The sequence below is a fragment of the Protopterus annectens genome, chromosome 10.part0, assembly GCF_019279795.1.
Source record: "Protopterus annectens isolate FY-2018-M chromosome 10.part0, PAN1.0, whole genome shotgun sequence".
In the NCBI taxonomy this organism is placed as follows: Eukaryota; Metazoa; Chordata; order Ceratodontiformes; family Protopteridae; genus Protopterus; species Protopterus annectens.
Genome location: NC_056744.1, coordinates 563,121,495 through 563,128,282, shown reverse-complemented (window position 1 = coordinate 563,128,282; position 6,788 = coordinate 563,121,495).

Here is a 6,788-nt window from a genome sequence, read left to right as displayed (position 1 = left end):
CACCAACCTATACGAGGGCATACATACCGTCAGCTGCCTTTCTGCCATGATTAGCTACATATTCATGCACTCAGACCAACTTTTGAACTATACACATAGCTCTGGCATATTCCATGTTGTTGTGCAGGACCTGTGATGCAGTAGCATGGACTGCATGGAAACACATGTAGGAACTGTCAGGTCTTGTAGCCCATGCAGGTATGTCTCAAGGCCTGGGAAGCATTCTACCATTGGCCAGAATGATACTGCAGTACAGGGACAAAAGGATTGTATTCCACCATTGTCTAGTGTAGTGGTGCATGTCACAAGGTATCCAGTATCTGTCGTCCTGGGATAACATTGTTGACAGACCATGATGGGGTGGGAGGGTGGCCTAATGGTTAAGGTGTTTGCCTTACAAATGCAAGGTGCAAGGTTTGAGTCTGACAAGGGATAATTGGCTAGGCTTACAATGGCTTGCAAGGGCAGTTAGCCTAGTACTAACCTATGAGCCTATGATGATTTATCAGACAGGACCTGCACCTGTCAACTATGGGAATCTGGATACTGCCTAAAGCTGATGCTTCCCCTATAGTGCCTACATCATCCACAGTTCAAGTGAGAGTCCACTGCTGTTACAGGGACAGCCAAGCAATAAACTGCGTGTCTCGCAACACAATGATACATGTCAGAAGCACTATACGGACACACATATGTCAATCCCTAACATGGAGAACATATCTGTTCAGTGGCTGAGACATGTTTCAATGCTCCAGAGAGCACACCTGTATGATCATGTTATAACACATACCTCACCTCTTGCCTATTATCCTTTATTGGAACACACGGGCCGCAGGTGTGTCCATATTTCTGAAGGATATATACACACCCACGCTAATTGCACTTGCATAACATCAGATGCATTATGCTGAGCAACTACCTTTGTGCCAAAGTGGAATTCAAAAGGCACCTTGATCACCCACCAGGCCGCAGACATCCCAACTGTCATAATGTGCTGTAATGGGGAAGATTAGATCTGAGACAGAACCATAATAATGGCTACTCTCAACTATTCCATTATGAACTAGGAAGACTCCTCATGTACCAACACCTGCGCTCAATGCATGTTGGATTCCATCCACCCCACTGACCTGGATCACAGTAGTCACACAAACAGGGATAACCATATGCTACACAATAGTTAGTCTCCAATGCCAATGTTATGTTTCCAAAGAGCAGAGTTGTGAGTGCCATGGCACCCATGCAGATGGACAATGCATGTGCAAATGCTGAATCCTGCACAAATGAACCTTAAGCAGTCACATATGTGCAGTGATTGCACCATTGAAACAGAACCAGGATTCAACCCAACACAAACAAGTAGGCAAACTGGTGGTACCATGCTTTAAACTGTACCACAGAAGGTAGTAACTGTTGCAAGAGTGAACACACATGAGTGTAGGTGATCCCTGGTCAGCCTCAGTAAGATGCAGATACACCATATAAAACCACACAAAGCTACTGTGAAACTAATCAGCCACATATTATGAGGCCAAGCACAGAGCATTCTATAGCTGTCATTAACTGTAATGGCAACGACAAGACCTGCCGTGCTGCACAGCACTATGGCATGGGAAGTACTGCACCTGCAGAAATAGCACCCGTTCATCCAGATAGGGTCTCGGAGAACCCAAACACACTCCCACCCCCCCAGCAGGTACACTTAGTTATATATCTATGTACACTACAGGGCCCCTGTAATAACAACTATGCAAGTATAAGCTACACTCTCTAAAGCCATACATACAGCTTTCATGGGACCTGTCAACATCTCAGGGTGTATCCTACACAAATGTAAGAACATTCAGCTATCCACATACACATCATGTTCAATCATAGCTCCATGTCAGGCTGTGTACACACCGAATGGTGCACAGCAACAGTTATCGCACCCCACAAAGGGGGAGACACCATTGATAATGGGACATAGTGCACAACTACCCTGCTGAGTCTGGTCAGTACGTCCATGAACCATGGTCAACGTAATTGATGTACTCGGTACAGATGTAGGTGGCAGTAGGGTTGATTCACACTGCATATCATGACCTTGCCAGGTTGTAGGACACCATCACCCATACTGTGTTCCAGCTACACTCAATAATCTAGGTGTATATTCCTATGTCACAGGAGTGGTTGGCAACTGGACTGCTGGCAGAACCAACACTACAGAAGGTGCTGACTAATACATGCACATCAAACCAGTGCCAGCCACAGTAATACAGGGTTCATTCCTGGTACTCCCCCTCTTTGTTATCTATACCACACAGACTATCACAGAAGGCATCAGCTTATTGATGTTTGCAAATGACTATGAACTAGGAGCAATAGTTTACTCAATGTGTGCTGCGTACAACATACAGAAGGGCCTTAATGTGTCAGATGTGTGGTGTGTGATGTATGGCCACAATCTGACAGCTAAGTATTGCACTGTCATCCCCAATGTTACAAATCCTGTACATATTAACTACCACCTAGGCAGCAGTCAACATAATGGCAACTGTGTGTATGGGATGCAGCTGGACAGTACTTCCCTTTGATACTTACGTCACCACAAAAGACAGGTAGTCATATGTGGCACCCCTAATCATGACAGGGTGCCATCCAGGAATATAGAGATAACTGCTCAGCCATACTCAACACTCATGTGACCCATAATAAATCACATATTTCCTTTAAGGGTCATTGCCCATGTGTAGATGGCCTACACTGCCCTTCCCAATCCCTAGCTGCACTATGTAGCATGCAGTCTACTCTGAAAACAGCCATGTCCAACCCAGAGGTGTTGGGCATGCTACATTTAACACATCCTGATCCCAAATAAAAACATACGTCATGGACATCCACCTTTCTAGTACAAGGATCACAACATGCCTGACAGATCCCAGTCCCATAAACTTAACATACTCTTGCCATACTATGCATCCCTGTCCAGCAAAGCTGCACATCCCCCTCTTTGTGACATGGTGTGATGACCATGTGCCAAATATATCAGTAACCAGGTGTATCAGTTCTGTGGCACTGCTTGAACTGGCCACTGAAACTTACCTGTCTGTTGCTTACAGCTAGGTAACCTGTCTGCCTAGGCTCATAAATGGCCCAGGGCATATAGCCTACTAGATCACTATGACCATACATGCTATAGTTGGTATCCAACCCTACAAATAGCATCAGGCTTGCTATTGTCCCATGTGTTACACATATGCAACACAGGCAATACATGGCAGGATGCTACACAGCTGTCCAGTGCCATGTAGATGTATATGGCAAAACACATACATGCTTGCAAGTCTGCAGGATCACAGGTCATGTCCCTAATAGCTATGTATGACTATATATGTGACATATACACAGCAATAAGGTCAATTGCATTAATGTGAACACATCCAGGCATGTGCTAATAGGAAAAGACACCACTACAGGCAAACAGACATGCCCATGTCAAGACAACATCCACATGGTGTATGAGCAATGTCATCAAATGACACACACATATATGACGATAACATCACATCACCAGTAGGTGTCAAATGTGTGTGACTTATACAGGTCAGTTGTGTTAGTGTCATGCAGATTTGCAAAGACGTATTTGTAATCTTAATAAATGTGATACACATGTATGTTCAGCTGTACTGCTGCACTTCTCTGTGAGTTACTGTGACCTGTCTCCATCATTAAGTCTTCCAGGTATGCCACGTAGCAGACTGCCAGCGTACAGCCACTTGGAGGATGAAGTCGTCATCCCATACCTCCTCGACAACTACACAACGCTCTTCAGCCATGTGCCACAGGATGCACAGCAGTGGGATACCCTGTGGGAGGAACTCTGCAGGATGGTAAATGATGTTGGTGGTCAAAATTGCACCTATCAGAAGGTGCACCGACACTGCACTGACCTGATAAGATGGACGAAACAGCATGCTAATGCAATCACCAGGGAACAAAGTGTAACAGGTGGGGGGCCAATCACCCATCTTCCACTCACACGAACTGAGGAGCTACTGGCCAACCTGGGGACACCTGCAGACCTCCATCCACAAGCTTTAGCTGGTATTGTGGAGGTGGGTGTCTCTCAACCACTGAGCCTGGAGTTGCCTGGTAAGTCACTACTGCACATAAAACACAACTATATTTCACACAGTTACATATGTTACTGTACAATATGTAATGTAACATCATATGCAAGGCATGAATGCTCACATGACACATTCTATAGTCTGCTACTCTATGTATGCACAGATGTGCATACTCCATAGTATAGTGTATTGTACTGGCTTATGTGCTAATATGGACATTGCACACTGTAGCTATCACACAGGTGTGGATAATGATCTTACTGCTGTGACACACCTGTTTACATACCTCTGGCATTTTGCAGCAACAGCCGCCTGTGTCAGGTGAGATTGTTATTATTTACCAGGCTTGATAATGCATGGAACATATTAATTGCATGCTATCTGCCATAACACATGTACACATAATGTATGGTGGTCCTGTTAATGGACACTGGTCAGACCTGCAATGCATCACACTGTTTACCTATGTGAAACAATTGAAGACTATATGAAACACCTACACTAAACCTTCCAAACTGTCATTGCCAAATGTGTGGACAACAGTGAATACAATGGTGGAGGTGTGTTCCACTGTAAGTACAGGTACTACATATCAACATTGCACATGTTGGAAATATGAACAGTACTGTACAGAGAGCATATGTGTGCACACACTCTAAATGTGTTGGAGCTGGAGTATGACCGGCCCACAGGATACACCCTTGTGGAGTATACCCTTGCTATGAATGTCACACAATGTCATGTGCTATCAGACATGTCCATGACATGTAGTGGGCTGAGTGCAACACTGCTCAACTATCCTGAAAAACATGTCTCACATCCCATACATACCACCCTTTGCCTGCATAACCCTGTCCTCAGTGGAGCATATAATATCTATGGGTGATAACACTGACATGTGAAATAAGATGGCCATCACAACCATTGGAATGAACATGTGTAAACATGGCCATGGAGGATGGCCAGAGACATGAAGCAACACACACAGTGGAAGTGATGTACATGTGTGTACACCCTGTATTACATTGGCTTGACACAATACAACTATAGCTTTTGTGTAATGGTGATATTGCCAATGTGAAACACTAAACATCATACAGGCTTGTGCACAGCTTGTGTAGGCATAACATGAAACCACCACATATCATGTCTTGAACATCTTGAGTGTGTCACAACATGGATGCATTCACCTATACAGTATCCAAATACGTACATGTGCTGTACAACATACACATACATCCACAGCAAGCCACAGATATAGTACATTCACCTTGCTGGTGTCAGACATTACTGTCATGCCTGCTCCTCATGTGTGTGAGGTACACAGATGGCATGTGGGACATAGAGTGCTTGTAAGTTAGCCATGTGTGGGCATAGTCGCCAGGTATCAGTAATATGGTTGCAGATGTGCAGGGGTGTCATCTGCATACCCTTCTGTGACCTGTGTCACACATTCCACATTAGGGATTATTGTGTATGCACCTCAGTGATGTGGGTCACATTCCACATTAGATATGTATTATATGTGAACATAGTCATGGCTATGAACTGTGTCAGTAGCTCACACTGTATAGCAATTGTGAAGCCACATGATGCCCTGTAATGGCTATGCATATCAGCTCAATGTGCAGTCTGTCCCTGCATATTTGCAGGGTGGACAGACAACAGTGCATCAGCTGAAGGCCCATATTAGTATAACATGTCCCTGCATTGGGACACCATTACTGTAATGTAGATTGGAAAGGACACTATTGTGTTACACATGCATGCATGTCATTCAACACGTCAGCAGAAGACATGTCATACTACATGTGATTGGCAAGGTCATACGCCACACAGCAGGCCGGTGTACTGTAAACCTGTGCTGGTCTGTCGCACCATTGCAAAGTAGGGGCAGCCATGTCAAACATGTGTGTACAGCCACATGCACAATGTCTACACTCAGCTCAGGGGTAGGCGGAATAATGTTGAACAGACATGCAGTGCTTTGGGGGAGCTATGCAAGCTAGTGCTCAGGCAAACATAGAATGCAGTTGACATACCCTACTGCGCATGTCCTCACACATAGGGGCAGTTGCCAACATAAAGCATCAGTGGCAGATGTGCAAAGGTCAGCGATGGTCTGTTAACATGTGGTGTATGTTGCACACACCATGGCAGTGCAGTGCAATGGTGCAAAGTACATGCATTGTGTTGCAGGTATGGGGCATAGGCTACTAACACAAATGGTGCAATACAGGTATGTATGCTAACCACCACTATAATTGTGTAAGGTGCATGCTGTCTGCTATAACACATGCTGATGTGTGCAACTCAGGGATGTATGATAACTACCACTATAATTGCCTAAGCTGAAACTATAATTGTCTAAGCTGAATGCCATCTGCCATATCACCTGCATGTAGCGTGTGTGTGTGTGTGTGTGTGTGTGTGTGTGTGTGTGTGTGTGTGTGTGTGTCTGTGTGTGTGTGTGTGTGTGTGTGTGTGTGTGTGTGTGTGTGTGTGTCTGTGTGTGTGTGTGTCTGTGTGTGTGTCTGTGTGTGTGTGTGTGTGTGTGTGTGTGTGTCTGTGTGTGTGTGTGTATGTCTCTGTGTCTGTCTGTATCTGTCTGTCTGTGTTTGTCTCTGTCTGTGTGTGTCTCTGTCTGTGCATCTCCGTCTGCTGTCTCTGTGTGTC